Genomic DNA, 13,600 nt, shown 5'->3' on the forward strand with positions numbered 1-13,600 from the left:
GGACCAGGGTTCAAGTCCAGACGCGGCAGGGTCTTGAGCTCAATGTCCGTGGACTCGATAATTCTCGCCTCAGCGCCTACTCTAATCATGGGTCTCACGCTGCAACTCTGGGCAATAGCTTGCTTAATCTCCACAACTGCCCCAACAACACTGGGATGCCTGGCTTCATGTTGGGGGTGCCCAGGAGGAGCATCTCACAGGGAGAGCCAGGAAGGGTTCCACATTGTTATACAGCGCCGGGACGCCCCGTTGGGGCAGCTGTGCGCTTTACAAAATACACTACATTTACATTTACATGACCCAGGAGTGCTTGAGCAAGTGACCATATAACTCCCAGCATGGCCTCTCCTAGTTGTTCTCTGTGGGGACTTTAACATTAAGATACCGGCTAATTGGGCGCCAAACTCGGTAGCAGACTGGATCTATACTGGAAGGAAACCAAAGGTGTTCGGTGCCCTGAGGGCTTTATGTAAGGATCATGGTTTATTGATGTATCGAACTAGCAAAGGTCGTCAGACCAAGGATATACTTTTTTCTCTATACCACATAATGTTCATGCCCGATTAGACTATGTGCTTGTCTCCTATTCTGTACTTCATAACTGTTCAATAGAGAAAACTCCTTGTATTCTTTCAGACCACAATACTTTAGTGGTCGAAATGAAGGGGGAAGGCTTTAAGCATAAGGACATTTTGAGTTTTGAGCGAGCCTTATTATTTAATGATGATTACTGTAATCACATGCGGAATTGGATTCCCATTTTTATTAAAGACAATTTAGGGAGTGCAGCAATAGATATTTTATGGGATGCCTTGAAAGCTCGTATACGTGGGGAAACCCATAGATTCTCTCTGAACCTTAACCGGAACGGCTGACAGCTATTATGTGATCTACAAGCAGGGCTGGCTCAAGCAAAAAAGGGTTTTACAACATGGGGGCGATCTGGGGGAAGCCCAGGCAAAAGTGGCACTGTACAAATCTTCTATTTTGGGAATTATGGCTAAAGGGGCTGCCGATAAGCTAACTCTTTGGAAAGAGAAATCATATGAATGCAATGAGCAGATAAGACACCATTTGGCCATGCAAACTAGGCAAAGGACCATGCAAAATTGAATCCGTGAGATTCGAGACCCAAGTATGTTAACCGTGGATCCAGATAACATTCTATGAATACTATCAAACCCTTTTTCGGGACGACCTAAGGGGGAGTGCCAGGGAGATTAATGAATATTTAGACTCAATCCCTGGTAAACAAATTTCTTTAGAAGAGGAGCAGTTAGAAGCTCCCCCATGGTGGATAGAGATTTTATTAGGCATGAATAGTCTCCCAAGTGGAAAAGCTACTGACATGGACAGTATACCTATTAGATTCTACAGGATATTTGCCCAGCAACTTAAGGAGTGCATTACCCAAGTGTTTAAGGGTGGTAGGCCTCCAAGTATTTGGTCCTCCATACCAATTGTGGTATTTCCTAAAAAAAAAAAAAAAATTCATATCATCCGATCACCCTGGTAAATACTGAATGCAAACTATATTCTAAGATCTTGGCCTCTCGCCTAGTGCTGATTTCTATGGGAGTGTATTGTGGTACGAGTGGTTGGACATGTGATTTCCTGGACTTACTTCAGCTCTGACCTTGAGTCATTTACTACTGCTTTGTGTCCTTTTATGTCTGTAGTAACTTTGGAAGGTGCGTTTGTGAATAGAAATGGGCTTTCTCTTTTGTGGGTATGTGCATGTCCCACACTAAACCACTCAGTAATTTTCCCTAAACCCCTCTTTATTCCTGCCTAACCCTATTTCCTGTAGTCATATGTATTCACCATTTTCCAGGCTCTCCTTCTTACATTTACGAATAAAACGTATACTCATATGTACGGAGATTCCATAGTTGGGACACAGGTAGATGCTTTTTGTGAATAGCATTTTGCAGTACATTTGTGGTACTATTGTAGTACTACCAGTGTTCTACAAAATGCAGTTTGTGAATAGGCCCCCTAGTGTTTTCAACTGCCATTGCCTTTATGTGTTAGTTTGTAGGTTGGTCCATACCTAATTTAATTTCCCCACATTCTTTTTAGATTTCAAAAACCCTATTAGATTTTATAGCAAAACAGTAAGGGTAAAGCAAAATAAGTACTTGTAAATGTAAATATGTAAGTACATCATTCGATGTATGGAGAAAGGGATACAAGAATGTATTGCAATTTGTCGTGAGCTTCTGTAGGAAAGTGCCCCATTTTGCATTGTTGACTCCCACTTTTTGCCTAATATTGATGCACTTTGACTGAGTGTGCCCTGGGTTCCTGCCAACCACGTACCCAGGGCCTATGTTCTTCTCCTGAACTGTAATCTTGCAAAACCAAATTGGTAACTCTCCTGTAAAAGGTACCAGAGGTACCAAGGGCACTATGACCATGGAAGAGGCTGGGTACTATATTGGTGTTGTAAATTGCATTTCTATTACTTCTATAAATGTTATCATGAGCTCTCAAATGTGTGGATTATGGTTGAAGGGTGCATCAATTACAGGGGCTTTGTATTAGTCATAACATTGTCTAGTATGGACCAAATTGCTCTCGATTTCGCTTTCCAGTGGGTAGTTTGAAGGTAAATGTTATGGCATCCCTAATTAAAGAGATTCAGTTTCTCCAGGTTTTTGATGTAATAGTACCCATGTTTTTCTAATTGTTAAGGATGAATATACACACAAGTGTGAGTAAAAGATCCAGTAAATATTTATCTTTCTCATTATTTAGATATGGGTCTAAGGGGTCTGTAAGAAGGGAGCTGACAAATTTCAATATGTCGTCCCAGTATGTTTTTAGGTCTCGCTGGTGTTAGCAGCGCATAGCGCTGCTCCAGCGAAAGACCTATTGTCGTGGGTTTCCTAGGAATGGCTGACAGGGGGTGGTTACACGCATTTCCTCGGCAATTGCGTCTCGAGGACGCGCACACCCAGCCCCCGGCGCCGTGCACATCTGCTGTTCAACATTCAGCAGCCTCTCGCCTCTCTCATTCGCACGCGCGCACACACACACACACAGCCACACTCACGCATGCGAACACACACTAACACGCACACACTGCATACACACACGCGCTCACACACACGCACGCATACAGCCATCCCCCACCCCCGACCCACTCGCCTATCAGCAAAATATCACAAAACGGAATATTACATCCACCCCTTCTCTAAAACAGCAGGGTTCATCTTCCTGCTGCTTGGTCCAGAATGTAGGTTTCCAAAAGAATATAGACTCTCCTATCTTCACATTCACTCCATAGGCCGTGACCCCCAAGTCTACAACAGCAGCGGTCTTCTCGCCTCCACTTCCCAGTCCCTCGTACAGCGGCATCTTTGCTGTGCTCCTGATAGGCCTACCGCATGCGCAGATAGACTACCTTCCAGAGGTACCGGATCACTTCCTGCTGGCTCTGCGCCTGTGCATGGGCAGAACACTGCCTCAGTCTCAAGATCCCCGTCTGTCTATGCCTCCCGGAAGTGCCTGCATTTCGATCATCATTTCCGTGAATTTCAACAGGAGAGGCATAGAAATACCTGCATCCCAACATTTTTGAGGACAGTGTACTTTAATATTCAAGCCCAGTTCTCGAATATTTGGGGAAAGTTTTGTTTTTTCTTAACTCACTTGCGGGAAGACTGCACGCTGAGCATTGCACAGACTGTGCGGTAGGGGACTTACGATCTTAAACAGATGGCACACAGAAACGACCCTTAGAATAGTTCTATGAAAACAGGAAAGTAGGAACTTAAAGGAAGCTCGCAGGAAGGACATCATCGCTTCCATAATAAAGCAGGATTATATTATGTTGTCATTTGCAAGCTGTAGTTTATCCATTAGTTTCTCTAGTGTTTGACCTCTGAGATGTATCTTTATTTATTTAATTTAATTTAATGTGATTTGTTTATAGCGCGAACATTACCCGAAGGTGTCAGAGCACTTTACATAAGAACCAGTTGCGATACATAAAGACTTAGGATTACAAGCGTTGCATAAAAGATACAAACAGAAACAAGCATTTGCAATGCAATAGGTCTCGCATTTACCCGAGTTTGAGCTATTGACATTGCAAATAATAATGCCTTTTATTTTTATTTTCGTTTTAAAAACATAAATAAAAGGCATTGTCATTTACAATGCCAATAGCTTAAACTTGCGTAAATGCGAGACCAATTGCATTGAAAATGCTTTTTTATTACGTTCTTGATATTGCTCGGCGGAGCAGAGCCATGCGCGGTGGCAGCTCCCCCTGCTGCAGCCGGTTTTGAGTGATGTGAGCCCCGCAGTATGGCCGTCAGTGGATACACGGACCTATGGGAGAAGTTGCCGTCCATAATGCCTTCCCATTAAGGCCCGGAGCCGGGTTCCAAGAGGAAGCTGTCAGATGGCGAGTAGAGCGACCATGAGGAGCCGCCACTGACCCTCAGCTGCCTCTCCACTACCGGGACGAAAAGGCACGTCGGGTAAAGCACGGTATCCGGCCGATGCTTCTCTTCAGCCAGGAAGAGTGCCCCCGCATCAAGAGCCACATTGAGGTGGTGCGCGCTGCCGAGAAGGGGCTGTACAAGGAGCACACCGTGGACCGTGCTCCATTGCATTTTTTCAGAGAGTGCTACACTTTTGTGGCGCAGCTGTAGAAGCCCGGGCCTGGCCAGGAGCGGCTATACCCCAAGGGTGACGTTGATGAGATCACCGCCTCGGTACACCAGCTGGTCATCCGCCTACTGGTGCAACACCGGGTCATCCCAGAGGGCTTCGTTAAAAGCGCCATCATCAAGGACTACCAGCCCAGGAGGCTGCATCATCTCTCACGTGGATACCCATCCACATTTTCAAACAGTCCATCGTTTCTATGTCCTTCTTCAGCAACTCGGCGCTGTGCTTCGGCTGTAACTTCCAGTTGAAGCCGATCCGGAAGTCAGAGCCAGTGTTTTGTTTGCCTGTGCAGATGGGTTTCGTCACCATCGTCAGGTAAGAGAAGATGGGGTTACTGTCATGCTGTGGGTGTGAAGATGTCTCCTCCGTGTATGGTGAAACTGATGGGTAATGTAATTTTAAGTGCCAAAAGCCTAAAACATTTGTGATCATCACAATACAGCAATGCATGTCATAATATAGTCTTTCATTAATATCGAGCCCCGTTAAACTCGGGACCCAGGGGCGTAACACAAGCCCCCACAGCCCCTGCGGTGCGGGGGGCCAAACTCCAGGGGGATGCAGGGCCTCGGCACTGCAGTTTGGCCAGAGAGCTTCCGATTGAGCCTGGAGGGGCCCCTCCACGTACCTTGCAGGGAGCCCCCCTCAATTTTCGTTACGCCAGTGTCGGGACCTGTAACACTTCTTAAAAAAATCTCAAAATGTAATTATCAGTCTTCTTGGCAGATGGTTAGATAGAAGGATTACAGTCTTTGAGGTAAGGTGGTATAAAGGCCCACTGCCCTGTGGTAAAGAAATATATGCTCACTATCCACAGGGGTGAATAGCCTAACCAAACAAGCATTTGTAATGCAATAGGTCTCACACTTTTGAAACTTTAACCTATTGGTATTTTAAATGGCATTTACTTTTATTTATGTGCCCTTTGTACTCCTAGTCGTTGCTTGAAGGTTTTCAAAACACATAAATAAAAGGCATTGTCGTTTACAATGCCAATAGCTCAAAGGTTTGCAAATGCGAGACCTATTGCATTGCAAATGCTTGTTTAGGTATGGGCAGTGGAATAACATATGTGAGAAGTTGCCAACCGCTCAGTTGCAGTTCCAAAATGTGGGTGTTTTCCTAAGTCCTAATTTTTGTAGGTAAGTAGTAGTTCTTAAATTTCATTTTAACCAGGATTGGGGTAATCTTATGCCGGAAGCGGGAGTTTTGGATTTTGGTCCATTGCTTGGTGTTTTCAAGTATCAGGCCATCCGTAGTCCATTTCTCATGAGTGTTTTTTCATGAGTTTAGGGGATGTTGAGCTTAGATACTTATATATTCTGGAGACTTTGTACCCTGCTTGGATTAGTGTACTAATTAACTGAGCTAACAATGGTGTTTTAACAGTTTCGGTTAGCTTCCGAATGCAGGCTTTGAGTTTTAGAAAGTTACAGAAATGCAAATTAGGTAGGGAACAAGAGTGTTGTAAGTTTGCAAATGAGAGCAGGAGTTTGGACCTAATCAGTTAATTGTAAAAATTCTTCATGAGGCTCCCAGTGAATTGGCAGACCATCCAGTTGATTCTAGTGTAATATATATGGAGGCTAGATTACATGTACTTATTTTGTATCCTAAAAGAGAGTCTGTTTTTAGAATGGCCTGTTTCCTGTTGTTTATTATGTATTTTAAGTGCAGCCGTGTTGCTTTCACCATTGAGTTGAATGAAATAAGACTCCCATAATAGACGCTTCAAGATTGAGCCACACTGGTGTATAGCCAGTGGGTGCTATGCTTGAATAGTTTGATAGGTTTTAAAGTTGGGTCAGTTGACCCCTCCCAGGTGTTTGGGAAGTCTCCTTTTGCAGTGAGATTTTAGGTTTCTTCGTTTGCCGGAGGAATTTGGTGATGACCCCATCTATGTTCTTCACAAATTAGTCAGAAAGGGTCAGTGGTAACATACTGATTAAATAATTTATGATCAATGCAATCATCATTTTCAATGCTTCTATCCTTCCTTACCAAGTAAAAAATGTTGGTGAACAGCCATCTAATAAATCTTTTACTTTCTTTAGAGCCAGCTATTTGTTGTGGCTGAGTGAGTTAACGTTTTTTTGGGAGAATTGAAGACCACGTATTTGCTACCATGTGGTTGCGAGGCTAGACTGGAGTCCCCAATAGTTCTTTGAAGCCTATCTTATTTAATCATATTACCTCAGATTTATCCTTGTTGAGGGTGTATCCTGAGGTTTCAGAAAAGTCAGTTATGAAATTCATAATTTCTGGGATAGACTGGTCAGCTTCATCCTTGACTGTTGTTGTTCTAAATCTGACTTCCATGATACTATTGTTGAGTCTAATGTTTGCTAGTAGGGATTCAAGTGCCAGGAGAAAGAGGGAAGGATGTGGTCGGGCATCCTTGACATGTACCTTGATTCAGGGAAAAGGCTTGAGAGAGGAAGCCACTGGCACAGACTTTAGCACTGAGATTACTGTATTTGGCCTTGACCATTTGGATAAAAGAAGTTCTGAGTTTAAATGTGCATAGTACTGCAACAAAGTAATTCAAGTTCACTTTGACAAATGCTTTTTCAACATTCAATGTGATAGTAACCGTTGGCGTTATTATAGTTTGAGGTTAGTCTATCACATGACACAGTAGTCTAGTGTTTTTGTTGGAAAGGCAATGTTTTAGGAAGCCCAGTTGAGAAAATGTATACATTTAGGTACAAATTGTTGGATTCTGTTGGCAAGAATCTTTGCATCGATTTTTCAATCAATATTGATCAGGGATATTGGCCAATAGTTCTTAGTAAATAGGAGGTTGTTCCCGTTCTTGGTATTACAGCTATTAAGGCCTCAGCAGGTGTACCCAAATTTGTGCCTGTCTCTTTAAAGTGGGTGTACATTTTAAGAAGAGGATCACAGAGTAGTTCTCCAAATGTCCTGTAAAATTGAGTCGAGAAACCATTTGAACCCAGAGTCTTCCCAGTTTTTAGATTTTTAATGGACATTTGCATTCTCTAGGATAGAGATGAGGGAATTCAGATCCTGTGCCTCCTCTTCATTGAGTGAGGGATGGGCTAGGTTGTTTACGGGTTTTTAGCAGTGGCTTTCTTTGATTTCCTCATTTGGGGAGTATAGGGACTCATTGTATTCTTTTAAGGTGTCAGAATTGTTTTTCAGATTTGTTAGTATCTTGTCGTTTTTGTTAGGTCGAGCATTCGAGACCGCTTGTATATACTTTAGTATATGCTTATATATTTTAGTATATACTTGTGAGAAAGTGCCAACTTTCTTGCCTTGGTATGCCCCCATTTATTTCTGACCTGTTGATGTGCTTTGACTGAGTTTGTCCTGGGTTCCTGCCAACCAGGTACCCAGGGTCTGTGTTCCTTCCCTAAAACTGTGCTGAAACTAAAAACCCAATTGGCATCTCTGGTCACCTGTCAGCCCCTAGTAAATGGTACCCTAGGTACCCAGGGCATGGTGACCAGAGAAGACCCCTGAGGGCTGCAGCACTTATTGTGCCACCCTCAGGGACCCTGTACCCTGGCACACACACACACTGCCTTTGCAGGCTGAGTGCCTAGGTACAGAACTAAACCAAGAGTCGCCATGGCACACATCCCTGTGTGCCATGCCCACAGAACCCACTGCCCTAGCATACTTCAGTCACCCCTCTAGCTGGGTGGCCTATGCCAGAGGTGTGGGCACAGGTGCCTGAGCCCTGTGCCCCTACAGTACCCAGGGCCATTCCTGGGCGCTGTAAGTGCAGTGATGCCATTAAGAGTATATGGTGCTGGAAGGTTGTTATTACGAACTCCACAGCACCATAATGGCTACATGAAGACTGACAAGTTTTGTACCAAATTTCTCAGCACATGCAACCTGCACTGATGCCAGTGTGGAATTTAATGTAAAATGCACCAGAGGGCATCTTAGAGATGCCCTCTAAAATCCTAACATACAATCCACATCTAAGCTGAGTGGCTACAGAGGCTGCCACACAGCAGGCATGCTGCTGGACCCCTGGGTGGAGAGCCCCCCGCCCTCCTGAGCCTGCAACAATGCACATCCTGGGCGAGGTGCTAGGTCTCCTCCTCAGGATGGGCAGGGGGAAGCTTCAAAGGCATGCCACCTCTGTGAGCTTCTCCAGACCATTTGCTGTACCCAGCAACTGGCCCCCACCAGTTCTAACACCCACTCTGGCGGGAAGACTGGCGGGAAAAACTACGTCAGGAAGGGGGGTGTGCCAGCCTGTGCCAATCCCACCCCTCAGGTGGGGGAGACGAGGTGAAGCACGACCCCGGGCTCCAGCCATCTTGTAGATGGGGAGCCCTGCCCAATCCAAGCTAGGCTCCTGCCCCCTCCCACAGGAAAGGAGCAGACTAGGGGGTGTACTCACCCCAGGACAGGGACCCATTGGTCCCTGTCCTTTCCCTACCTGTAACGCCCCTAAATTCAGTATTTAGTGGCTTCCCGAATCTTCCTTCCTCAGATCCCGATACAAAAAGAAGAAAGAAGATCAAGAAGAAGAAGACCCGCCGTGCAGCTACTAACAGGACTACACCAACTGACTTGGCCCCAGCCCTACCGGCCTGTCGATCCTGGAAGCTGCTCCTGCCTAATCCCTTTTTTAATTTTTAATTTTCCTCATACTACCAAAAAGTAAAGACTTGAGATGGGATACCTCTAACTACTCCATACCATTCTCTACCGACCCTTCAGATAGGCAATGGAGAGAAATAGAGCATTCCCTTCAAGATAACACCTATACCTTCTCCAATCCTGTTCACTTTATCCGGTTACTTCCATCAAAGTTACTAAGGAAGCTTGGTCTGACGGTGTTTTGGCTTAATCATTGGACCCTGTATCTTTTTCTCTCCAAGTTAACAGATTTGCCCAAGTCTTCACCTTACTTTTCAAATCACAGGCCATGTCAGTCTCACTAGTGTAAATAACATTTCTTAAAAGTTCTGAAAAAAATGGGGGATGTTCTGATTTCCAAAGCCTACAGATTTCTCTCCAAACCAAATTAATAACATAGATTATAAAATTAAACATAGGTGTGTTCATGTGATAATCATTTGGTAAACCGAAAAAGATCAGGCTAATACTTATATCGATTGGTCTTTCCAAAACAGATTCCAAAAAATCACATACCTCATTCCAGGAAAGTTTGATTTCTGTACATTCCTTAAATATATGAACATCATCTGCTTCTGGGTATTTGCACCTCGGACAGCTGTATTCTGTCCCAGTCGCCTTAGACAACTTTTTTGGAGACCAGTATACTCTATAAATGGTACATAGATGAATTCTCCTCAGTGCTGCAGGTTTTACTAAATCCTGTAACATAACAAAAGAATCAGACCACACCTTATATACATCACTTCCATTCCCTCCATATTTTTCTCCCCATAGTCTACATACTTCCAATTCTCCATTTTCTTCGACGTTCAGAAATGCTCCATTCCTTTTTCCAGGTACCACTTCCTGGTCATTTGATCCAATACATTTGCGTTAACTTCCTCCGCCTGCCAAGTCTGCATCAACCACCAAGATGAGATCTGATAATATTTGAACCTTGTCAACGATCTTTGGGTTAACCTGCTCAGTGCCTCCCAACTCATAAGATTGTGACCATCTTGTAGATCACCCCAACACTTTATTCCCCCTCTTTTAAGTGGCACGCTCAATTGATCTTGGAGGCACTCTGGAGTGCCAAGAGAGTCCCAGACTGGAGCCTGTGTTACGTAGTATGGAATATCCATTTTTTCCCTTATGAACACCCATGTTTTCAAAGTTGTCCTCAATATTTTTAACCTGACTTTTTTGTAAAATTTAGGATCTCCATATTTATATAGGAAAGAAACCTGGCCTTGAACCACATCTTTTAACATGGCTTCAAACAAACGACCTAGTGGTGAAGAATCGGGTTTATTCACCAGGATCCTAAAATGTTTAAAATGAAAAGCATAACAGTAAAGTAATAAATCTGGTAAGGCTAACGCCCCCACTTTAAGGCCTCTTCTCAGTTTCATCCAGGCAATCCTGGAGGTTTTTGTTACCCATATAAAGGTGCCTATTTTACCTTGCAATTTGGCAATATCTTCTGGCTTAAAAGTTAATGGAATTGTGTTGTATGAAAAGGTAATTTTCGGCAGAATTATCCTTTTTACAAGATTGACTCTCCCATAGATGTATAAGGGGAGATTAGCCCATCTTGTAAGTAGGCTGACCACCTCTTTCGAAGTCCTCTTCCAATTCACTTTTGGAATATCCTCTAGGCTCTGCACTAGGTGAACCCCCAAATACCTCATTTGACACTTTTCCCCTTGATGACTGTTAGGTTGGTTCCACTCCATTATTTCAGTCTTATTCTTATTAATTGTATAACCCGAGACCTGTACAAATTTTTCCACCATCTCAAATAACCGCGGTATGGTCTCTGTTGGATTAGTTGTGTATAGGAGCAAATCGTCTGCTTAGAGAGCAGTTTTAAGTTCTAACTCTCCCATCCAATAGGGCTGAATAACAATGTCCTGCCTAAGCTTGCTACCAAAAGGTTCAATATAAAGCTTGAATAAAAGTGGTGACAGAGGGCACCCCTGTCTTGTGCCTCTCCCGATGTTAAACCAGTCTGTCAGCACCCCATTCACCAAATCCTTAGCTTTAGGGCAGAGATAAACACTCTTAATTGCTTGAACAAAGTTATGGGGAAAACCAAATCTTTTTAGGGTTCCCCAAAGGGGAAACATCGTTTACGACGCAACTTTTAGCACGCAGTGCTATTACAACGCAGACTTTAAAACGCATTCCATTACATCGCATTACACTGGGGGGCGCTCTAGGATAGGGAATACTTTTAATTTACTACGCAACACCTTCCCTAGTGTCCACGGGGACTGGTGTTGGAATAGTAAATTAAAATATTCACTATCCAACACCCCTTAGTGTAATGCGTTGTAAAGGAATGCGTTTTAAAACTTGCGTTGTTACAGCATGCGTGCTAAAAGCATGCGTTGTAACAACGTACATCCTCCCCAAAGATATAGCCGCCTAACTTGATCAAAAGCTTTAGCAGCGTCTATAGCTACTATTGTCAATGGAACTTTGTTAACTTCAGCCTTATCAATAGCCCCCATTACCTGGAAGGTCAACTCGTTGAGCTGCCTCCCAGGTATATATCCTCTCTGATCCGAGTGGACTACCATCTTAATGACCTTTGCAACTCTAGCCGCCAATATGCCAGTAAACAGTTTGTAATCCGAATTTAATAGAGAGATGGGTCTGTAGGACTCCATCAATTGTGGATCTTTATTAGGTTTTAATATTAATGTAACAGTGGCTTCTGCCCATGAAGCCAGGGTATTTTCGCGATCTACGTAGATTTTATTAAATAAAGTTTTCAAAATTGGTATTAGGCTCTCCAAAACCCCAATGTAAAACTCACTTGGAAGCCCATCTGGACCCGCAACTTTTCCCCTGGTCGTTCTTCTACCTTGGGCTCGGATCTCTTCTTCTGTAATTCCAGTTTGTAGAAGGACGCAAAATTCTTCTGGCAACTTGGGAAGCGTAACTGATTCTAACCATCTCTCCACTTCCTCTTGTTCTAAACTTATATCTTCCTTATAAAGACCATTCTTGCTTCCTCTAATATCTCATCCTCACTACATGTTGATCTGCCAGAACCCCGCAAAGTTAAACTCTTTATCAAGTTCCTAGCCCTATTCATTCTAGCCTTCCAACCTAACAAAGAACCACACTTTTCTCCCTTGGCAAAATGCTGAAGCTTGCTAGCTCTCCACTTATCTAAGAGCTTCTTATCGATCTTAGCTTGGTATTCTGCTCGTAACCTATCTAACTCTTTTTCTAGAGATAAAACAGCTTCTGGGGTCACAGTAACTTCCATAGATGCTTTCTATATTTCTATTTCTTTATCCTTAATCTTTGATATTTTTTCCATTTCTTCATTTCTCACAGCTCTCATTCTACCTACCGAAAATGAACTAAGTACACCTCTTATATAGGCTTTATAAGCCTCCCACACCGTCTGTACTTTCACTGTACCGATATTAAATTTAAAATACTTGTCTGTTTTATTTATCATCTCAGCTGTCACATCATCATTTAATAACATGGCTCTGTCTAGGGTCCATCTTCTTTGTGCCTCCCTTTGCTTGAGTCCCAAGATCATCTCAACTGCACAATGATCTGACAATATAGCTGGAGTATGTTTTATATCTACGACATCTGAACACAAAGCTTGGTCTACCAAAAAGAAATCGATTCTTGAATGATGCTTGTATTTTTTGCTATAAAAAGTAAAGTCGTTGGACGCATCATTCAGAGTTCTCCATATGTCCAGTAAATTAAAATCTTTAATTATATTTTTCAGCATTGCAAACGTTTTTGGTGGGTTATTATATTTCACTCTAGAGGTGCGGTCCTTCTCTTTGTTTAAGACCAGGTTGAAATCTCCCCCTATTATTATTGGGCCCGTGGTGTTCATCAGACTGGCTTCTAGTCTTCGAAGAGCTCCTGGATTGTTCTTATTCAGGCCATAATAAACTGCACATATTAGGGGTGAATCATAGACTGTCAGAGTCGCAACCAAACACCTCCCTGAATAGTCAGTCTCTTTTTTTATGACACTGATACCTACATTACTCCTTATAATCAATTCCACCCCTCTGGTACCGCCCCCCGTTGGTCGGAACAAAGAACTTCCTGGACCCACCTCTCCTTTTCCAAGCCTAGTCTACACTCTTAAGATTCTAAATGAGTCTCTTCAAACAGAGAAGATCAGCCTTACTATTCTTCAAAAACTCCCTAACCCTAGATAGTTTTCTCTTGCCTCTCAACCCATTCACATTCCATGTTATTAGCGTAAGTTTATGTTGCCTATCCAGTTATCCCACTTTCAATC

The 13,600-nt window shown here is 43.2% G+C and overlaps 1 protein-coding gene and 1 pseudogene across 1 annotated transcript in view; both read left to right on the forward strand.

Moving 5' to 3' along the window:
• Positions 1-13,600, forward strand: part of C7 (complement C7) — a 413,756-nt gene that overhangs the window by 318,663 nt on the left and 81,493 nt on the right. The window lies entirely within an intron of this gene.
• LOC147726458 (RNA demethylase ALKBH5 pseudogene) lies at positions 4,318-5,005 on the forward strand (annotated as a pseudogene).

The sequence above is a fragment of the Lissotriton vulgaris genome, chromosome 3_1 (genome assembly GCF_964263255.1).
Source record: "Lissotriton vulgaris chromosome 3_1, aLisVul1.2, whole genome shotgun sequence".
NCBI lineage: Eukaryota > Metazoa > Chordata > Amphibia > Caudata > Salamandridae > Lissotriton > Lissotriton vulgaris.